The following is a 23,200-nucleotide window of genomic DNA, read 5'->3' as shown; positions in this document are numbered from 1 at the left end:
ACAGTGCTGGCAAGCAGCACCGTGAACTACAGCGCTGCAACACCGAAGAGATCCAGATATTCGTCTGCTAAGAAGCATACATTATTGCACCTGCATGGCGAGCTGCGCCAGCTGCAACCTTTCCTTGTGATTATCATTTCTGACAAAGCGGCTACTCGAAAACACTCGCTGCTCGTCCTGCTCAGCTCTGTGTGCATGAAAGAACACAGGCTCTCAGGGTTGTTTCGGGGTGTCTTGCAGCTGCTTGATCAGTGGATAAATAAACCACAGAGTCAGCCAAACCTCAACAATCCACTTAAATTAAATCACTCGCTTTGTTCATGAAGTCTGCCTGAAGGTGGCCATTCTTTAATTGTACTTTCTGATGTTTGTAGTTGGTAATGGAATGCATATAAGAGCTGCAGAGTGCTCTTTAGACCACTCTGTATCTTGTAAGTGTACAGATCCAACTCTAAAAAGCTTCTTAAACATATGACAAAAGATTTGAGCCGATATGTGTATAAACAAAATCAATGAGCCTTTCAAGCTGGCCTATCACATACTCTGTAGTCTTTGTGAACCTGAACCGTACTTGTTTCTGAAAAGTAAAAATAAACATTTGCTCAGTTTTGACGTAGTTGTTCACACATTGGCCAAACAAGCAAAAGATCCCTAGTTTGTTCCCAGGAGAAGGAGAGTTTGTGGGTGCTCTTGGCCCATCAGCCAATCGTGGAAAAGAGTAAACTTCTTAAGTGCAAACAGCTAAAATGAAGCCAAATGTTAAAAACCGTGAAAAGTGCCCGTTGTCCCTGTCTGTACTTTCAAAAATGTATATTTGGATATTTTATGGGGGTTTTCTCCTATGAAACTCTGCGTTCACCTTCTATGGATGCACAATCTGATACTGGACACAGGTTCAGTCCTATTCAGTTCATTGTTGCTCTGCATTTATAACTCTACATAGCAGAAGCGTTGCTCCTGTTACCAGCAGCACAGCTAATATAGCATGGAGGAAGCTGGCAGCACAGGTTCAACAGTCGGGAGGTATTCCAAGCATACTGCATCAACAGCTTTACATATTTGAAGTGGTTTTTACTGCTTATCAAAGCGTTGCCAAGTGGGGTGACTCAACTGAAAATCTCCAACAACAGTGCTTTCTTTGTTGGTTTCTCTCTCGCTCTGTTTACTTTAACACATGTTGGGAGGCTTTTACTATACTCACTGTAACATAAAGTGTTGATAATCTTGGTTAATATTAAAATAATCTCTCATTTCACCTGCCTCCTATTACACCAGTCTCCTTCCCCTGCTCTGACAGCAGGGTGCAGTAAAGACCTGGTCGTTTTCTTCTGTAAGCAGACCTGAAACAAACATTGACACTGAAAACATGATTCATGTGTGTTTTCTTTCCACCTCTTCTTTCTTTTTGCATTTACATTTATCAGCTGTTATAAATGCTGATATTCAGCAAATCACCAGCCACCAATTTTTTGCAAGCTATTAAATTTCAAGACTTGGTGGCGTTTAAAACAGCGCAAATAAGATAGAAAAGAAAGAAATAAAGTGTTCGCAAAAGAGGGAAATGGAATTTTAAAATACAAAGTGTTAGAACAACTTTTAAAAATGTCTATCTCAATAGCAGGAGTTAAATTATGGAACAGTCTAACAGAAGAAATTAAAGAAAGTAACAACATAAACCAGTTTAAAGTGAAATATAAAAAACTGATTTTTAACAAATATAAGAATGAAGAAAACGGGGTAAACCCAGGGCGGTAATGTTGTTCGTAATAGTGTTTTAGTTTGTTTGTCTCATCATTTGTGAATCTGCAAACGTTGCCACTCAGTCCTTATTTATATGAAAGTAACTATACTGTGGTGGGGCTTGTTTATTTGTTTTGTTTGTTTGTTTGTTTGTTTTGATTTACTTTTGCTTCATATGTTGTTTGTTTAATTTAAGGCTAAAACAAAATGAAATCAATGAGAGGTAAAATTTGAGGCGGTAGGGACTAATAAGTGTATACTTCTGCCTACTCCGTTTCAAACAAAAGAATGGAATGATATTTTGTAATGATTGTGAATTCACGTTTGAAATAAAAATGAAATGAACTGAACTAAATCATAAATAAATCAGCTCATAAAATTTGTTTATTTTCTGTAAATGTTCCTTAAGCATGTGCTTATATAGAAACAGTCTCTCAGCTATCCTCCGTCAGAAACACCTTTGACATTATGACTCATATTTCTTCTCATAACCTGAAACACTCATAGACACATCCAGTATTTCCTCTGATGTCACAGTCCCTTGATGTGTTTCTCAAAAATTAAATTGTAGTTTCCTTTAGAGTACGAACAACGTAATAACAAAGCCAGTGTTCTTGGTTTGCTTTGTTCTTGGCCGTTACTGATTCCCCCTTTCGTGTTATCAATACTGCTTTGTCTTTTATCTCCACTCCCTTTGAATATTTAACCAGTTTAACACTAATACGAAAGCACACATAAGTAATGGTCAGTGGTACCCATGCACCAGTCAGCTGGGATGCATCTTTTTTTTTTTCAGACATTATTTGGTAACTTTATATTTTTGCTGTGGATTTCTACACTGTCACTATCACAAAGTGCTCTTAATCCACTTACTATTATTATTGTTATCTCTTCCATTGAATAGCGATTTGTGTGTTTGCAGATCAGCTGAAGTAATCTTATCAACTACCCACTGGAAACGCTATAGAGGAAAGCCCACATTTAAGGATGATTGACACGGGCACTTGAGCAGAGCAGGCTTCCTCATATTACCTCTATAAGTTTACAGTTAGTTCAAACACTCAGTCTCAGGAGTACCCATCACCATTCTTTCTTTTATATATATATATAAACATTATGTCAAATTCTGTTTCAAAATTGGGGGGAAGAGAAAAATTTTAAATGAAAGGCAGTGTGACAAATTTAATAGCTTTACACCTGATGTTTTTGAAAAAAAAAATATAGCTATATATTCATCTGTACGACAGATAGAGTCTCACATTTTAGACTGCTGCTCAGCGTGTGGCCCGTATAATGTCTGTCTGTGAAGCACAAACGCGACATGAATATTGGCAGCTTTTAATTACTTCATTCATTCACTGCCTTCAAATGAACCCCGTGGAATCTGGTAAATATTGTACAGAATAAAAACGGCCGAAGAGGCTTGTAGCTGGCACTTGTAATCACATTACAGAAGACTGTGTAACGGCACAGACCAAACTAACTCTGAGGGGATAAACGGGGGGTAATGGAGTCCCCTGCGCCTACCTGGGTGGTCACGGATTCTGATCTTTGGAGTTTCGTTACATTGTTGCGTTGCTCGGTCTTAAAGACGAATTTATTGACATGGTTGTAAAAGAATCGCCAAGATGGGCAGAAAAGAGGGTCGTAACCGTAGAGAAGCGAGCGGGTTGTAGTTTATTCGTCTTTTTTTTTTTTTTTTACCTCTTATTCCACCAAAGAGAAAGAAAAAAGTCTCACCTTTTATTTTGTTGTCGGTCGCGCTGTCTGACAACGGAGCCGGTCCACAGTCCTCTGAACTCTCCTCTCCTCCGCCGCCCTCGGTCACCAGCTGCTCGGAGAACTTTCTTGTAGTGGCCGTGCACAAGGCGCAGTTTTGAGACGTGGCCGGTGGCAGTGCAGGGCTGACGGGCTGGCAGAGGGCTGGGCGGGGGCTGCTGGTCACAGAGATAGGAGAGTGGTGGAAGGTGGGTGGGTGCGTGGATGGGTGTAACGGAACAGTTATAAAGGCGACATTTACGGCGCATCGATGGCAGACATCCTTCCCAACATTTATTCTTGTGTGTGGTGCAGTAGGCTACAGATGTTAACTGCCCTGTGGTCCAGTCCCAGTGTTTTATCTCCGTTACCAGCTGCAATGCAGCCACTACCTTTATAACTCTGTGTTTATTGTACTTACATTTTAACCCATCCGATCTTTTTTGGCCACTGAAAACATGTTTACAGAACTATTGTTATGTTTTATATTGTTATATTTGTGCTGTCCTCTTGGTCAGATTACGCTTTAAAAAGACATTTTTAATGTGAACGAGATTTTGATATCATTCACGAGGGATACATTTGACATATATTTCACATATCCTCCCGAGAACCAGCAAACAAGTATCTTCCAGTTTAACGTTTTTTGTGATGCCCTGCCTATTTGAACGTAGAGGCGACTCAAAAACATGAGGTATCATTGGAAAGGCACAGATGTCCCCGTTTGAGCTCACTTTAGGGCTTATTACAGTAGCTTGAATAAATCAAAAGATGTAGACCAAAAACAGATGTCCATTTGTCCAGTTTTTGGCAAATACACACTTTCAAGTCACTTTTCTATTCAAAAATAACTTTGCAAACAGGAGAGACACTAGATCAAAACTAGATCTAAACTCAAGGACGCGTGAGGAAAGTTGACATTGTCGTCAGAACATTTCCATCCTATTTGTTTTTGCTATTTTCAGTACAGTCAAGCTTTGAAACTAGCTACACAAGCTGACGGGTAGCCTCTCTTTACTTTCAAAGATAAATGAGGGCTCCTCCTCTGCACTGGCTCATCGGCTCAGTGTCCTCCCCAGTTATGCTGGTTATCATCATGGCTGCAGAAGCACGAAGCTGCTGAACTCTACTGAATCTCCAAATATTGATTCTGTTCATCTGGACGTAGCGTTTTCAGTGGGAGACTACTGAATAATTCAACTGAGCTCGCATTGCATTAATGTGGGGGTTTTAAGTTTTCATTACAATGTCTCACTGTCTGCAAGGGCCCCTCATCATAACTTTTCTAACAGGCTACAATTTCAAGTGTCCATCCTCCGTTTTGATAAGGGACTTAACCAAGGTGTCGTTGAGCATTGTGCCAACAGGCAGGAGAACACACAGGGCTTAAATACACACAGCAGCAATCAGGGGATGACTGATGTTTATTTACAGGGTGGTGTAGTGGCAAACAAGCAGTGAGGGATGACAGGGAAGTAAAGAAACCTAAACTGGAAAAACTAAAGAGCAAACCTGAGAACATACAAAATGGGGAGAGTGGCAGAGAGCCACAGACAGGGAAAAGGACACTGTGGAACACAGACGAACCAACAACAGGCAGGAGAACACACAGGGCTTAAATACACACAGCAGTAATCAGGGGATGAGAGACAGGAGGGCAACACACCTGGAAGAAGTCAGAGGTGACGGGACAGGGGAAACGTAAACTGAACACACTCACACGAGACAGGGACCTTCAGAATAAAACAGGAAACTCAGACACAGAACCAGACAAGACACTGAACTAACTAAACAGACAGATTCACAAACAGACAGTGTGACAGCATAGACAGACAGAACACAGAAGTGGGACCAGGGTAAGCACAGAACAGAAACCTAACAAACAGTAAATCAAAACAGAATACATACTCAGGATAAACAAAAGCATAAAGAAACACAAAACACTGAGTCGGCAGACTCAGGACCATCACACAGTAAAGCAGCATCTGTTTCGTCCAGCATCTGTGCTTGTTGCACCTTATAGGTTTCACCATCCTTTTGTTTTGCAGGTTGTTGGATTATAATATTATTTTATGCCATGTTAGACCCCTAATTAAAGATTGTGAATTATTCTGTAGTTTTGGTTTGCATTATTCTCCTGAATTAGAAGAAGGTGATAACTATTGCATTTGTTAAACTGATTTGCATTACATTAGACTGCTGATTTATTGTGAATGAATGATATTGTTTTATGATGCATTATACTGCTGAGTTATAATAATAATAATAATACATTTTATTTAAATAGCGCCTTTCAAAGCACCCAAGGACACTGTACAACAGATAAAAACTGGAAACATACACAATGATAAAAATAGAAGATAAAAGTTAAAACATACAGAAATTTAAGAATAGGCAATTTTAAACAGATGAGTTTTGAGGGTGGACTTAAAAAGAGAGAATGAACTAATATTTCTGAGGTCCGGGGGTAGGGAATTCCAAAGTCGAGGGGCAGAGCAGCTAAAGGCCCTCCCTCCCATTGTGATCAGACGAGCAGAGGGAACAGAGAGAGAAAGAGAAGATGAAGATCTGAGGCAGCGGGATGGGAGCTTCATCTGTAATAAGTCAGAGAGGTACGGTGGAGAGAGAGAATGAATAGCCTTGAATGTATACAGAATTATTTTAAAATGGATGCGAAATTTGACCGGGAGCCAGTGAAGTTGCTTCAGGATTGGGGAGATGTGGTGGGTAGAAGAAGTCCTAGTAATAATACGGGCAGCAGAGTTCTGGACACGTTGGAGCTTGTTGATAGATTTTTGTGTAAGGCCAAATAATAATGAGTTGCAGTAGTCAATTCTAGAGATAACAAGATTATGGATGAGAATGGCAGTGGCGTGAGGTGTGAGGAAGGGGCGGAGGCGATTAATGTTACGGAGTTGGAAATATGCTGCACGTGTAATATTATTGATATGTGAGTTAAAGGATAATGTGCTATCGAGAATGACACCCAAGCTTTTCACAGAGGGAGAGATAGGGACCAGCGAGTTATTGATGGTGAGAGAGAAATTGTTAATTCTGGATAGCAGTCGTTTAGTGCCAACCAGAAGAAGTTCCGATTTATTGCTGTTGAGTTTAAGAAAGTTGGAGGAGAACCAAGAATTAAGTTCAGCTAGACAGAGGATGAGGGAGGGTGGAGGAAGAGTAGAGTCAGGTTTGGTAGAGAGATAGAGCTGGGTGTCATCGGCGTAGCAGTGGAACTGAATATTATATTTACGAAAAATATGTCCGAGTGGAAGAAGGTAGATGATGAAAAGAAGGGGCCCGAGGACAGATCCCTGGGGCACCCCAGTGGATAAAGGAGAAAGCTGAGAAGTGAAGGATTTTAATTGAATGAACTGAGTGCGGTCAGATAGGTATGATTTAAACCAGGCTAGTGGAGTGTGAGAGAGACCAATAGAAGCTAATCTGCTAAGGAGAATGGGATGAGAGATGGTGTCAAAAGCTGCACTCAGATCAAGAAGGATAAGGATGGAGAGGAGACCAGAATCAGCTGCTACAAGAAGGTCGTTTGTTATTTTTATAAGAGCAGTTTCAGTGCTATGTAGAGGACGAAAGCCAGACTGGAACTGTTCGTAAAGGTTATTATCAGTTAGGTGAAGATGGACTTGTGAAGCAACTATTCTTTCAAGGATTTTTGAGAGAAATGGTAGATTGGAGATAGGACGAAAATTATTAAAGTTGTTGGGATCTAGACCAGTTTTTTTCAGAATTGGGGTAATAGCAGCAACTTTGAAGGAAGCAGGAACAGTTCCAGTGGTGAGTGAAGAGTGAATAATAGCAGATATGAGGGGAAGGAGAGGGAGTAAGCAGGCTTTGACGAGGACAGTGGGGATAGGATCGAGCTGGCAGGTAGAAGGCTTTGATTTATGGATGAGATCAGCAATATCAGCTAAGGATGGAAGTTGAAAAAAAGAGAGGAAGTGAGAAGGGGGAGAAGTTAGGACAGAGAAGCTACATTGAGCATTAGGGTCCAGGTCTAAGTGTATTTTATGAATTTTATCAATAAAGAATAGCATTAGAGCATCACAGAAGTTAGATGAATAGAGATGAGCAGGGAGAGAATCAGGTGGCCTGTTAAAAGAGTTGAATAGTGAGAAAAGGGTCTTGGTAGAGTTCTCACTTGAGCAGACAATAGCAGAGTAATAAGCAGATTTGGTTTGACTAATACATTCCTGGTAAAACAGAACGTGGTTATTAAACATATCCTTATGAATAGTAAGGCCAGTTTTCTTATAGAGACGTTCAAGCTGTCGGCCTTTAGCTTTCAGTAGCCGGAGTTCAGGGGTGTACCAGGGTGCAGAGCGAGAAAAAAGTACAGTTCTGGTTTTTTGTGGAGCCAGGGAATTTAAAATACTACTAAGGCTATGATTATAAAAAAGTACCAGGTCCTCTTGAATAGCTAAGTTGTTAGAAGACAAGCAGCTAGAAAAAGCAGAGGAAAGGATATCAAGATTTATATTCTTGATATTCCGGAAAGAGATAATACGGGGATTGTTAATTACAGAGAGGGTCATGTGAACATTAAAGGAGAGAAGTAGATGGTCCGAAATTAGCAGTTCGTCAGCTCTACAGATGGAGGGGGTAAGTCCAGAACAGCAGACTAGGTCCAAAGTGTGGCCCTTAATGTGGGTAGGGAAGTTTATGTATTGTTTAAGGCTGAAACTATCAAGGCAGGATAGAAGGTCCTTGGTAAGGGGATGGTCGCAGTTATCCACGTGAACGTTAAAGTCACCCAGCAATATTATATTAGGGGAGACAGTAGCTAGATTGGTCAGCAGATCGGCAAAGCCACTGATAAAAACAGAATTAAATTTTGGGGGGCGGTAGATGACAGCTATTACAGTTGGGGTAGGTCCTGAAAGTTGACAGACAACAGATTCAAAGGAGCTGTACGTAGGGGCGGACAGCGGCGAGACTTTCCAGTTCTTGCGATAGATTATCGCGAGGCCACCACCACGGCCGGACTCGCGAGGTTGGCAGGTGTAAACAAACCCCGGGGGGGTGGAGTCGTTGAGTTGCGAAAAGTCACTGGGCTGTTGCCATGTCTCAGTCAAGCAGAAAAAGTCAAACTTAGGAGATCCTGGATGAGATGTCCTTTGTTTGTAAGCGAACGGATATTAAGCAGGCCAAAGTTGACAGAAATACTGTCGGACTGGATGAGAGTGTTAGCCGACCTAGGCAGACTAGTCAGAACATTGTGGTCAATAGACCTGCAGGGGTTCCGTTGAGAGCGACCAGAGGTGGACCAGAAGGACTGAATTGGTTTGGAATTATCCTGATGGAAATACCGACGGGAGCCTCGATGTACGTACTTTCGACGAGGGAGGAAGGCAATGTCCGTGTGGAAATGAAGAGCAGCCAACGGCGGAGCAGCTAAAGAGAAGCGGAGCCGGAAGAGCTCATCAGCTGTATATTGATGAAGTCCAGTGCCGAGTCGGTAGATCGATGACATAAGGATCCAGACCCACACTGAGAGTACATAGATCCTGAAAGGCCACATCATGGACAGGAACAGCCGGGTAGGGACACTGACATTCTGTTCTGCAATTGTTATTCACTTGTATTTTATAATTTGACTTTACATACTGCTAGGTGGTTTGTAAAGTTTACAATAACTAGTATTATCATTATGCTATATTTTCAAAAATATATAATAATCTCCAGAGGTGTGGACTCGAGTCACATGACTTGGACTCGAGTCAGACTCGAGTCATTAATTTTATGACTTTAGACTTGACTTGAAAAAATGTTCTAAGACTTGTGACTTGACTTGGACTTTTACACCAATGACTTGGGACTTGAATTGGACTTGAACCGGTTTACTTGAAAAGACTTGATATTTTACCCCAAATATAAAATTTAACATGCATATTATATGGAGATTGAAAATGTGACGTCATTCACGGGTAGAACCGCAAAGGATTCTGGGAACTCGTGGCAAGCGGTACTAGCGCACGCAGGCTTTCAATTAAAATCAGTCACACAGCGATAAAAAGAAACACAAAAATGTCAAGAAGCTGTTGTATTATTAACTGCAATAGCCGGTCGCATGACAGCCACGGGAAGCCGACGGGTAAAGAGATCGGTTGTTATCGGATTACGTCGTTGAAGAGAAATTGTTCGAGCCATGTTTCCGAAGTAACAAAGACGCGACGGATGGCCTGGATCGCAGCCATTCAAAGATCAAATATAACGTCCCAGAACCCTCCAGCTCACAGGTTAGTCTGCTCCAAGCATTTACACAAAGGTCAGTCTGCTGTTGTAGTTAATGCGTCATTTTTCTTAACATAATTGGTGATATAGGTTACAAGCAAGTCTGGCGCTGAACAGAAATTGTCGCGCTATGCTCCTTTGTTTATTGTGCATAAATAGTAAATTATCCTGACACAATATTGTGTTTCGCTTCTGTTATTATGGTACACTGACAAAAACACATACTTTTATTCACAGGATAAAACAGGTTTTTTGTATCACTAATTGCCCAGTACGATTACAGCATACAGTATTATTGTCACTGCTACATTTCTGTGATGGGTACCAGAAATTATTTCCACTACTAATTAATTACCGTTGAGCTCAAAGGTCCTATTAATAAACGGTTAACGAATGTGTATTTATGACGACGATTTGTGAGACTGGTAAACTTATGATACGTACGATGGTCTTTCGTTCTACACGGTGCATTTCAAGGTCCTGCACCCATCCGTCGGTAAACTGTACCTGGGCTTGTTGCAGTGACCTGAAGTTACTAAACTTCATGAGTGTATGCACTCACTCCAAGAACCGTATGATTATAAATATGCATATAAATATGCTAAGATGAGATAGCTGACTTCATCTAACTAGCAAATGTTGTCCAGGCTACGTTGGTGATACAGTTTTTTTTAATGTGTATGATATTTTTGTCATGCGATTTTAAAGCCGGTCCTACAACCGCATCCAAGAATAACATGCAGCTTATCTCAGAACTGTCGGTGAAAATTATTCTTGGAGCTAGGTTTAATTGAGCTGCATTTTAAAGAGGTGCAATTTCACAATTTGTGTATATTTTCTAAGTTCACTATTTTGTATGTGTTGAGAAAAACACAGATTTTAAAATTACATGGTCTAATATTTACATTTAGCATAACTGCAACATTATTTTTTCGTTTGTTTTTTTTAAAGACTCGAAAGGACTTGAAATTCAAAGTTTCAGACTTGTGACTTGACTCGGACTTTTACACCAGTGACTTGAGACTCGACTCTGACTTGCCTGACATTACTTGAGACTTGACTTGAGACTTGAGGATAAAGACTTGAGACTTACTTGAGACTTGCAAAACAATGACTTGGTCCCACCTCTGATAATCTCAAAAGTAATGCCTTGGAGTAGAAAATAGTAATGCTTTATTAAAATTTAAAACTAAAGTACAGTATTTGAATGTGTGTATTGTGTCTACTGTTTGCAAATATTTCTAACTTTTATTTGAATATTCAGTTTCCTACCATCTTCTCTTAAAGGGTAATTGCCAGGTATCCCGCCCTCCCCCTTCGCACACACATGCACACAAAGAAAACACACAGTATAATTCACAGCCTCATTATAGTGAATAAATATTTATGCCATTTACACCATCAAACTTAGATTGCTAAGGATGAAGAACCTTTTGTTCTTTAAAGAACCATTTGTAATAGCTGAAGAACCATCCACAAAATAAAAAGGTTCTTTGACGTATGATGGTTCTTTAAAGAACCATGAAGACATCTGAAGAACCATTTAAGAACCATAATTTTTCTGAGTGTAGAGGCGACCCAAAAACATGAGGTATCATTGGAAAGGCACAGATGTCTCCGTTTGAGCTCACTTTAGGGCTTATTACGGTAGCTTGAATAAATCAAAAGATGTAGACCAAAAACAGATGTCCATTTGTCCAGTTTTTGGCAAATACACTTTCAAGTCACTTTTCTATTCAAAAATAACTTTGCAAACAGGAGAGACACTAGATCAAAACTAGATCTAAACTCAAGGACGCGTGAGGAAAGTTGACATTGTCGTCAGAACATTTCCATCCTATTTGTTTTTGCTATTTTCAGTACAGTCAAGCTTTAAAACTAGCTGCACAAGCTGACGGGTAGATAAATGAGGGGTCCTCCTCTGCACTGGCTCATCGGCTCAGTGTCCTCCCCAGTTATGCTGGTTATCATCATGGCTGCAGAAGCACGAAGCTGCTGAACTCTACTGAATCTCCAAATATTGATTCTGTTCATCTGGACGTAGCGTTTTCAGTGGGAGACTACTGAATAATTCAACTGAGCTCGCATTGCATTAATGTGGGGGTTTTAAGTTTTCATTACAATGTCTCACTGTCTGCAAGGGCCCCTCATCATAACTTTTCTAACAGGCTACAATTTCAAGTGTCCATCCTCCGTTTTGATAAGGGACTTAACCAAGGTGTCGTTGAGCATTGTGCCAACAGGCAGGAGAACACACAGGGCTTAAATACACACAGCAGCAATCAGGGGATGACTGATGTTTATTTACAGGGTGGTGTAGTGGCAAACAAGCAGTGAGGGATGACAGGGAAGTAAAGAAACCTAAACTGGAAAAACTAAAGAGCAAACCTGAGAACATACGAAATGGGGAGAGTGGCAGAGAGCCACAGACAGGGAAAAGGACACTGTGGAACGCAGACGAACCAACAACAGGCAGGAGAACACACAGGGCTTAAATACACACAGCAGTAATCAGGGGATGAGAGACAGGAGGGCAACACACCTGGAAGAAGTCAGAGGTGACGGGACAGGGGAAACGTAAATTGAACACACTCACACGAGACAGGGACCTTCAGAATAAAACAGGAAACTCAGACACAGAACCAGACAAGACACTGAACTAACTAAACAGACAGATTCACAAACAGACAGTGTGACAGCATAGACAGACAGAGCACAGAAGTGGGACCAGGGTAAGCACAGAACAGAAACCTAACAAACAGTAAATCAAAACAGAATACATACTCAGGATAAACAAAAGCATAAAGAAACACAAAACACTGAGTCGGCAGACTCAGGACCATCACACAGTAAAGCAGCATCTGTTTCGTCCAGCATCTGTGCTTGTTGCACCTTATAGGTTTCACCATCCTTTTGTTTTGCAGGTTGTTGGATTATAATATTATTTTATGCCATGTTAGACCCCTAATTAAAGATTGTGAATTATTCTGTAGTTTTGGTTTGCATTATTCTCCTGAATTAGAAGAAGGTGATAACTATTGCATTTGTTAAACTGATTTGCATTACATTAGACTGCTGATTTATTGTGAATGAATGATATTGTTTTATGATGCATTATACTGCTGAGTTATAATAATAATAATAATACATTTTATTTAAATAGCGCCTTTCAAAGCACCCAAGGACACTGTACAACAGATAAAAACTGGAAACATACACAATGATAAAAATAGAAGATAAAAGTTAAAACATACAGAAATTTAAGAATAGGCAATTTTAAACAGATGAGTTTTGAGGGTGGACTTAAAAAGAGAGAATGAACTAATATTTCTGAGGTCCGGGGGTAGGGAATTCCAAAGTCGAGGGGCAGAGCAGCTAAAGGCCCTCCCTCCCATTGTGATCAGACGAGCAGAGGGAACAGAGAGAGAAAGAGAAGATGAAGATCTGAGGCAGCGGGATGGGAGCTTCATCTGTAATAAGTCAGAGAGGTACGGTGGAGAGAGAGAATGAATAGCCTTGAATGTATACAGAATTATTTTAAAATGGATGCGAAATTTGACCGGGAGCCAGTGAAGTTGCTTCAGGATTGGGGAGATGTGGTGGGTAGAAGAAGTCCTAGTAATAATACGGGCAGCAGAGTTCTGGACACGTTGGAGCTTGTTGATAGATTTTTGTGTAAGGCCAAATAATAATGAGTTGCAGTAGTCAATTCTAGAGATAACAAGATTATGGATGAGAATGGCAGTGGCGTGAGGTGTGAGGAAGGGGCGGAGGCGATTAATGTTACGGAGTTGGAAATATGCTGCACGTGTAATATTATTGATATGTGAGTTAAAGGATAATGTGCTATCGAGAATGACACCCAAGCTTTTCACAGAGGGAGAGATAGGGACCAGCGAGTTATTGATGGTGAGAGAGAAATTGTTAATTCTGGATAGCAGTCGTTTAGTGCCAACCAGAAGAAGTTCCGATTTATTGCTGTTGAGTTTAAGAAAGTTGGAGGAGAACCAAGAATTAAGTTCAGCTAGACAGAGGATGAGGGAGGGTGGAGGAAGAGTAGAGTCAGGTTTGGTAGAGAGATAGAGCTGGGTGTCATCGGCGTAGCAGTGGAACTGAATATTATATTTACGAAAAATATGTCCGAGTGGAAGAAGGTAGATGATGAAAAGAAGGGGCCCGAGGACAGATCCCTGGGGCACCCCAGTGGATAAAGGAGAAAGCTGAGAAGTGAAGGATTTTAATTGAATGAACTGAGTGCGGTCAGATAGGTATGATTTAAACCAGGCTAGTGGAGTGTGAGAGAGACCAATAGAAGCTAATCTGCTAAGGAGAATGGGATGAGAGATGGTGTCAAAAGCTGCACTCAGATCAAGAAGGATAAGGATGGAGAGGAGACCAGAATCAGCTGCTATAAGAAGGTCGTTTGTTATTTTTATAAGAGCAGTTTCAGTGCTATGTAGAGGACGAAAGCCAGACTGGAACTGTTCGTAAAGGTTATTATCAGTTAGGTGAAGATGGACTTGTGAAGCAACTATTCTTTCAAGGATTTTTGAGAGAAATGGTAGATTGGAGATAGGACGAAAATTATTAAAGTTGTTGGGATCTAGACCAGTTTTTTTCAGAATTGGGGTAATAGCAGCAACTTTGAAGGAAGCAGGAACAGTTCCAGTGGTGAGTGAAGAGTGAATAATAGCAGATATGAGGGGAAGGAGAGGGAGTAAGCAGGCTTTGACGAGGACAGTGGGGATAGGATCGAGCTGGCAGGTAGAAGGCTTTGATTTATGGATGAGATCAGCAATATCAGCTAAGGATGGAAGTTGAAAAAAAGAGAGGAAGTGAGAAGGGGGAGAAGTTAGGACAGAGAAGCTACATTGAGCATTAGGGTCCAGGTCTAAGTGTATTTTATGAATTTTATCAATAAAGAATAGCATTAGAGCATCACAGAAGTTAGATGAATAGAGATGAGCAGGGAGAGAATCAGGTGGCCTGTTAAAAGAGTTGAATAGTGAGAAAAGGGTCTTGGTAGAGTTCTCACTTGAGCAGACAATAGCAGAGTAATAAGCAGATTTGGTTTGACTAATACATTCCTGGTAAAACAGAACGTGGTTATTAAACATATCCTTATGAATAGTAAGGCCAGTTTTCTTATAGAGACGTTCAAGCTGTCGGCCTTTAGCTTTCAGTAGCCGGAGTTCAGGGGTGTACCAGGGTGCAGAGCGAGAAAAAAGTACAGTTCTGGTTTTTTGTGGAGCCAGGGAATTTAAAATACTACTAAGGCTATGATTATAAAAAAGTACCAGGTCCTCTTGAATAGCTAAGTTGTTAGAAGACAAGCAGCTAGAAAAAGCAGAGGAAAGGATATCAAGATTTATATTCTTGATATTCCGGAAAGAGATAATACGGGGATTGTTAATTACAGAGAGGGTCATGTGAACATTAAAGGAGAGAAGTAGATGGTCCGAAATTAGCAGTTCGTCAGCTCTACAGATGGAGGGGGTAAGTCCAGAACAGCAGATTAGGTCCAAAGTGTGGCCCTTAATGTGGGTAGGGAAGTTTATGTATTGTTTAAGGCTGAAGCTATCAAGGCAGGATAGAAGGTCCTTGGTAAGGGGATGGTCGCAGTTATCCACGTGAACGTTAAAGTCACCCAGCAATATTATATTAGGGGAGACAGTAGCTAGATTGGTCAGCAGATCGGCAAAGTCACTGATAAAAACAGAATTAAATTTTGGGGGGCGGTAGATGACAGCTATTACAGTTGGGGTAGGTCCTGAAAGTTGACAGACAACAGATTCAAAGGAGCTGTACGTAGGGGCGGACAGCGGCGAGACTTTCCAGTTCTCGCGATAGATTATCGCGAGGCCACCACCACGGCCGGACTCGCGAGGTTGGCAGGTGTAAACAAACCCCGGGGGGGTGGAGTCGTTGAGTTGCGAAAAGTCATTGGGCTGTTGCCATGTCTCAGTCAAGCAGAAAAAGTCAAACTTACGGTCTGTTAGGAGATCCTGGATGAGATGTCCTTTGTTCGTAAGCGAACGGATATTAAGCAGGCCAAAGTTGACAGAAATACTGTCGGACTGGATGAGAGTGTTAGCCGACCTAGGCAGACTAGTCAGAACATTGTGGTCAATAGACCTGCAGGGGTTCCGTTGAGAGCGACCAGAGGTGGACCAGAAGGACTGAATTGGTTTGGAATTATCCTGATGGAAATACCGACGGGAGCCTCGATGTACGTACTTTCGACGAGGGAGGAAGGCAATGTCCGTGTGGAAATGAAGAGCAGCCAACGGCGGAGCAGCTAAAGAGAAGCGGAGCCGGAAGAGCTCATCAGCTGTATATTGATGAAGTCCAGTGCCGAGTCGGTAGATCGATGACATAAGGATCCAGACCCACACTGAGAGTACATAGATCCTGAAAGGCCACATCATGGACAGGAACAGCCGGGTAGGGACACCGGTGGGCCTTAGAAACAGGAGTAGGACAAAAGTCCAGAAGTCCAGAGTTCAGTAGCGTTAGCGATAGTGGTGAGTGGCGGCCGGTGAGTAGCGGCAGCCAGTCGCGCCAGCGTTCACTCAACCGGAAGTGCAGATGATTATTGGGGTATACCTGATAAGAAATACTGTTCGCAGAAAGTCATCGCCTTATTTGTCTGATAAGAAGAGAACAGAACATACAGGAGTTTTCTGCCCCATCTCAGCAGGAGCAGATAAACAGGGAGCCAAGGTCGTAGCTTAGGCACTTTGTGAGAGAAAGCATGTGAATGTTTAGGCTTTTATGATTAGGTGGGGGCCACTAGATGCTATAAGAGGTTGATCAATGCTCCACCATTTTGAGATCTGATGCTGTCTGCATACAGTGTCCATCTCCCACGCGTGTGACCATTAAAATCATTGTTTGACTCAACCCGGCCCGACCAGTGTTGTTCTTTTGGTTTTTCCTCTTGTATCCATCCCCAATATTTGAATCCGTAACAAGGTACATAGATTTTACAGGTTCGGATCACTGAGCTTTTGTGAATTCTTTGCGTGTCCAGTAAAGAAGTCACTGATTCTGTGCTTTATCTTAAGCTACAGTTTCTGAATCACTTTTAATGTATACTGTACCATTGCTACTTGGTGGGGTAAAGTTATGTTTCACATATTGTTTTGATTGCCCAGATTGTGATAATATCGTGTAAAACAACAAATGAATACTAGAAAATACTGTGCATTGTTTTTCTGGAAGCATGGAAAACACTGAGGACAGTACACAGGTTGCTGGCAAATGAATGCCAGTATGTTATTGCCAACCCAAAGTATTTACATTACTGTAAATACATTTGCAGTAAAAATATCCTGCCTCACTTGAATTTACATGAAAGTTGCTGTAACTGGAATTTACAGTAATTTGCTGTGAGTCTGCATAGAAGTTTGCAACTCTGCCTGCCACACACAACTTAACACGACATATATGTCTCTTAACTTGGACATAATAGTAATTCAACATGTAGAGCTATGTTAATATTTACTACAGCAATATAGCTGACTTGTCATTAGCTAATCTGAAACCGGCTGGGTTTTTTTTAAACCCTGGCAGTTTGTGATGTCTGGTTTGCATTATTGTGCCAAACATATTTGCTTTTCCAAGATGAGCTCCATAAATTGTCTATATGCTTCTCTTGTTTGTGTTTTTCTTTTATCTGTTTATTTATTCATGTCCATCATTATTTCTATAAATAGCCTAAGGAGTTTGGAATGAAGGTGACTAGACTTTAAGTTGCTAATAATTTAGGGGTTCAACAATTTAAAAATTCTGTTACCTGTGTGGGCATTTCTGAGTTCAGTTGCCAGCAGTGTTGGTCAAGTTACTTGAAAAAAGTAACCAGTAACTAATTACTGATTACTTCCCCCAAAAAGTAATCCCATTACTTTACTGATTACTTATTTTCAAAAGTAATTAATTACTTAGTTACTTAGTTACTTTTTAAAAACACGATTTACAACCTGAATAGGTGATAAAGCGATAGATCTTTCAGCCCAATTCTACTTTTTCTACGTAATCCATCATACAAAATGTAATCAAATGGAAAAGTCTCTTTTTAAAACTTGTTTTATTAGTTTTAATCTTTTAACTTTATGCATCAAGCAAAAATGTAATTATATGCAACATTCTCTGACTGGAAGAAATTAGTTTAACATTTAAACCTATTTTCTGCACATTCCAGCACATAAAATAATTTTTTTTTGTGTTTACACTCAGTCTTTCAAACAGATGCAAGTAAAACACAGCAGAAAATAAATAAAATCAAATACTAGCAGTCCTGTTGCTCTATTTTCACCTGTAAAGCAGGAGCAGGGTAGGCGGAGGTTTACCCTGGTGCAGGTGTGCTGCAGCGGTGTGGAAGAATCCGCGAGTTTCTCTGTGAGTTTCCCATTACGTCATAGCTACTCGGTGCTTGCTCGGAGGTTTAGGGGTTTCTTTCGCTGTAAAAAGAAGTTTTCTTCCCACGCACAGCGGACGCTAATGTTTTTGTCACTTTTTATGGAATCAAACTCAAAGTAAGGTCAGTACTTCCACGCTTTAAACGCTGCACGCTCATACTCTCTCTGCACTCAATATATTATTCACTGTTGATCTGCACACAGCTGTTGTCACGAACGTGGCACTTGCTAACTTCATTGTCATGAGACATTCTCGCAAAAATTCACGGTTTTAGTAACGCAGTAACGCAGCGTTCCTACGGGAAAGTAACGGTAATCTAATTACCGTTTTTGCAATAGTAATCCCTTACTTTACTCGTTACTCGAAAAAGTAATCGGATAACGCGTTACTGCCCATCTCTGGTTGCCAGGGATTAAATCTTTTCTCTATGCTGTTCATCATTTGCTGATATTTAAGAAATCTACTGTTGGTGAGCCTATATTTTGATATGCATTCTTGGATTTATTTTTTTTTTAAATTGTCATGAGTAACATGTTCCAGATTTTTTATTCGTTTTTATGAAATGATGGAAAATTCTGTGTTTTCTTTTTCGGGCAAACTATCTGGATTGTCCCACACCTCCAGACTCACAAACCAACCTCTTCTTCCCCTGGGCTTGTGTAGAACTACTAGTAGAATTTTCCAGTCACCCTATGAGCTATGAGCATGTTCATGTGAAAAGAATATTATTGGCAAGATCTAGGTCAAAGTTACCATGGCAGAGAGTAAAGTACCTTTGGAACACTGAAAACCAGGGTTTAACCTAAATTAACCTCACTAAGTCCATATCCTGCTCGCAAATACAGGTCTCTGGTGTGCTTTTTTGCAGCACAGAGTTAGCTGTATACAATACAGCAATATTTCCATTGCAATAAGAATCCATTAACAGGATTCATGCTTACATAACCTTTCAGAAACCCTGAGAAGACAGAAATGTTTGCAAATGGAAGTCAACCAAATAAAAGCACTGAGTCGATCATAATCATTATGCTAAACCAACACTGCACACATGTGTGAACAGGAATACAATATTTAAAAAATAAAACCAAAACAAATATGCCTGCATTTTTGTTTTTTTGTTTGTTTGCTTTCTAAATTGAGCTTACCTTCAAACCCTGCCTGTTGCCAACCAACCAGGTAGATTCTTCAGATTTGGTACTTTAGTACATTTTCAGCTCATTACTCCCTTTCAACAAAAACTGTCTAAAACCGATTGTTTAAAGCAGTCTGGTGGTTATGTTTAACATGAACATCCACCACTTTAACAGCATAAATAATGACAAAAATCACCTAGACAGAAAGTGAAAATCATAGCAAATTTGCACATTTCAAATGATTTTGATTTTTAATTCCCCACTTCCTCCTTTTGATAATGAAAATAACTTGCTTGGTACCTTAATGGCACCAATGTTGCCTCACTGCACAGGCTGCACTTCCAGGCTGGGGACCTTTATGACTCTGCACATTCTCCCTGTGCATGCATGAATTTTCTCCAGGTTCTCATTCTTCCTCCCAGAGACATGTGTGTTGGTTAGGTCAGTTGGCTGCTTTATACTGGCCTTAGGAGTGAATGGTTGTCTGTTTCTCTTTGCAAGCCCTGCAGCACACTGGCAACCGGTCATAGGCCTCTCACGCTATGCCAGCTGTCACAGTGTCTTCCTTTCTTGTGGCATTTAGTGAAGCAGAAGTTCTTACTTTGCTGCTCTGACAAAAATGGTAATAACATAAAAATAATTTAAAAAAAAAAAAGCAAAAATGTGAAAAATAAGCAAAATTTGCCACATGTTCTCTTCTTGATTATAATAAAACTTTAATAGCTGGGAGTGTTTTCATAAAACTTTGAGATTATTTTGGCATTGTTTTCATTGGGATGAAGAATTAGAAATCTGTATGTTGATGCTCTGTCTCTAGAGCAAAATAAAGTGGAACTTGGGAAAAGCAATGAAACACTGAAAAAAGAGATGCAAACAAGGGATGCACCTGTTTCCTGTAAGACCCAGACTCATATCCTGTTTTCCTTCTCTCTGCAGCTGAAAGAAAAGCTTTTTGGTGACCAGTAAGAGCTGGATGGAGGCGGAGGAGGGACTTTGGGCAATGATGTGGAATTAGTTGTAACAGTTGCAATAAGGTGTTAAAAAGAGTGCTCTTTCATTCAAACAGGAGACTTCCAGTTTGAAGTGAGCCAGCACTGTTATTGGTTATATGGCTCTTTGTTACTTTGTCCCTGCATTCCCAAAAAACAATGGTCTACGACCCTGTTTTGTGAATGGACCTGTTGGCCCATCCTTAGTAATTTCAACATCTATTGGTGAGATTCCCACAAGATGCTGCATATACGCCCATGGAAACAGATTGCATTTAACAGGGTTGTAGAAACACTAAGCTACTGTTACTAATAAGATCACAATACTAACTTTATTTATGTTGACTCTTTATAAAAAGCAAAATAACAGATTGCAATATTGAAGCACAAAGCCAGAAATTATAGATTAAATTAAAGTTAAGGTAGAAACAAAACTTCTTAATTTCAGCTTCTCCCTTTAGGGGTCGCCATTCTGGACCATCTGCCTCTATCTCAATCTAGCGCTACGATCCTCCTCTCTCATACCAACCCTTACACATCCTCCTTCATTGCATCCATTAACCTGCTTTGGATTTTCCCGTTTTTTGTCTGACCTGGCAGCTCCATACTTAACATCATTTGCCCAATCAGCTATTCCTCTTCTGCACATGTGCAAACCATCCCAGCCTCACTTACTTTGTCTCCAAAGCATTCAACCTGAACTTTCCTTCTGATGTGCTCATTTCTAATCTCCCTCCTGATCACTCCCATCTTAACATCTTCAGCTCCACTCCTGTCTTTGTGTTAGTACCACTGTCTCCAAACCCTACCTCATACCAGCCTCACTACCACCTCTTCTGTTACAAATCACCCAACACTCTTCATCACCGCTTGCGTGCACTGTCTGTTGCTTTGGCTGGTCGATCCCAGGTATTTTAAATTTACCTTGTCCATCACCACTCCAAACAAGAAGATGCTCAGAGCCGATCCCTGATGTACTTCCACCCCGACCTTGAATCCATCTGTCACTCCTACTGCATGCCTCAACACTTGTGCGTTTTCTTCCTACAGGTCCGTCCTTACAGACTTCTCTGTCAGTCTTGACTTCCTCATGCAGCACCGCAGTTCCTCTCTTGGGACTCTACCCTATCTCTCCAAAGTTACTGCAGCTCTGCACGTCACCCTTGAACTTGAAATTGGATTTCTCTATTCTTCAGGAATCCTCTGACCAAAATTATGTTAATCAATCTGTTTAAAAGAAGCCATCTCTCCTAAAGATCTTCATATTTCACAGACATGCCATCTGAACCACCTTTCCACTCTTCATAGTGTAATATGTGAAATCTGCACTTCCTGACTCACTTTCCTCCATCCATCCTCCTCTCTTTCTCATTTTCATCATTCATTAGCTCCTCAGAGTACTCCTTCCATCTTCTCAGCACACTCTCTTCATTTGTTAGTACATTATGATCTCTATCCGAAACCACCCTAACTCAGTACACATCCTTTCCAGCTCAGTGTCTGTGCTGCCTCGTCCTTTCCTCAGTGCCCAGCCTCACATGTAATGCCCATAAGCCTTTATCCTTTGGCACCCTCTCTCTTTGCCGTACACCTACCCTCTCAGCATTCCTGCCAACTTTCTTCATCTCCTTGACTATCCCACTTTTCTTTGCTAACGTCTTCCTTTAAATATGTTCCTGTACTTTGTCAGTGCATAGAAAGTCACAAATCATCAGCATAATGAATGAAATAATAAAGAGCAAAAATTGTGAGGCTGTGAGGACAGCAGTCCACCTCTCTTAAGCTAAACAGGCATCCTAGTCAGAAAAACGCACCCATTTGATTTTTTTAAGGCTTTAAGTTAGGATCGTCAGGTATAATATTCCAGTCACATATTCTACTTTATGTTTGTGCTGTTGTGGTGATGCAAAAACATCCTTATAATAATGAATCTAATTGACTAATATGAAACATTAACCAAATATAGCAGCAGCGTGTCCTTTCTGTGTCTCTTGGGTAAAGTTTAGTTGATAATAAAACACCTTTTCTTTTCTTGTTTAAGAGCATGCAGCACGTTTATGATAAAGATAATGACATCAACAGGAAGTGAGCCAAGACTTATATGTTCAGATAATCTGACCTTGAGAACGAATAAAAGGTAGTACCCACAGAATGGTTAAGACATGATCTTTCTGAGATGAAGTTGCTGAGCTGCTTGGGTGTTACTAAATCGTTTCGTCCAGCACAAACTTTGACTGATTGGTTTAAATGAGCTAATGCTCTGGTACAGGCACAGAACCACATAAACACACATGCACACATTAAAAAACTTCTCCCTGGTGGATGAGTCACAGGGAGGAAGAGAGTGCAGTACTGCAGCCTATACGCCCAAAGTCAAAATGAAGTAACTACAGAGCCTGCTAATAGTGTGAAAGATACAGTACTGTGCAAATGTCTCGAGCCACCCTTTGTTTCTGCATATTTTGTTCCCAATGGGCCAGATTTTCCTGTAATGTGTAAAAGTGTTCTTAAGTTAAGCATTCAGGAAATACTTTTTTAAATCCACTGAACACCGATCTGTAAATCATTCAACCATCAAAAGGCTCCTAGCTCAGTCTCTTGATGTGTGGAAACCAGTGTGGTTTCCAGTGTGTAGAAATCAGTGTGTGTAGAAACCAGTGTGGTTACTACACATAACAGACAACTTAGCAAAGGACCAATTTTAAATTGTATCTTTAGGCATTTTGTTACTAGCAGTGTATCTCAGAAAACATCATTTGTTGCCTTTTATTTAGTTAAATCTATGAAAAATGCCCAAAATAACAACAGTGTTTCTGCACCTGTATCATTAAAAGTTTTAAGGAACCCGGACAAGTGCACAAGGGTTATCTGAAAATGTTGTCCTTAAAAAAAATGGGGATAACAGAC

At 40.6% G+C, this 23,200-nt stretch overlaps 1 protein-coding gene across 1 annotated transcript in view; it reads right to left on the bottom strand.

Annotated features, from left to right (window-relative positions):
- LOC113025153 (carbohydrate sulfotransferase 6-like) overlaps nt 1–21,339 on the bottom strand; it is a 30,252-nt gene extending 8,913 nt beyond the window's left edge. The window contains exons 1-2 of the mRNA XM_026172626.2: nt 21,218–21,339; nt 3,481–3,674 (exon numbers count right to left, since the gene is read on the bottom strand). The gene's annotated coding sequence lies outside the window, so the exon portion shown is untranslated. The remainder of the gene's footprint in view (nt 1–3,480; nt 3,675–21,217) is intronic.
- Nucleotides 21,340–23,200: the final 1,861 nt, after the last annotated feature.

Source organism: Astatotilapia calliptera, chromosome 7, assembly GCF_964374335.1.
Source record: "Astatotilapia calliptera chromosome 7, fAstCal68.1, whole genome shotgun sequence".
Classification (NCBI taxonomy): Eukaryota; Metazoa; Chordata; class Actinopteri; order Cichliformes; family Cichlidae; genus Astatotilapia; species Astatotilapia calliptera.
The sequence above is the reverse complement of the archived record's forward strand: the minus strand, read 5'-3'. Positions and strand labels throughout refer to the sequence as shown.